The sequence below is a fragment of the Canis lupus genome, chromosome 35 (genome assembly GCF_011100685.1).
Source record: "Canis lupus familiaris isolate Mischka breed German Shepherd chromosome 35, alternate assembly UU_Cfam_GSD_1.0, whole genome shotgun sequence".
Classification (NCBI taxonomy): domain Eukaryota; kingdom Metazoa; phylum Chordata; class Mammalia; order Carnivora; family Canidae; genus Canis; species Canis lupus.
In genome coordinates this window covers 8649294-8649620 of record NC_049256.1, presented here as the reverse complement: position 1 = coordinate 8649620, position 327 = coordinate 8649294, and positions in this window count along the sequence as shown.

Genomic DNA, 327 nt, shown 5'->3' with positions numbered 1-327 from the left:
CCCGGGAGCGCGCAGAGCCCCGGAGGCCGTCCGCCGCGCGCTGGGACAGGAACCTACCTGCGGCCCATGAGACCGCCCTTCGGCAGACGCCCGCCCAGCACGCGGCTCAGAGGCTCCGCCGCGAAAGGCGGGCGCCACGCGCTGATAACGCACCTGCACCGGCAACCCGGACGCGCGGGGGGAACTTCCCTGACCGGAAGTCCCGCCCGACCGGAAGGCGCGGCCCGCCGGAAGTCCCGCCCCTTCACGAGGCGGTGGCGGCCCCTGCGCAGGTGGGGGGCGTGGCCCAGAGGGGGCGTGGGAGCCCGGCGGGCCGCGAGCCTCGCG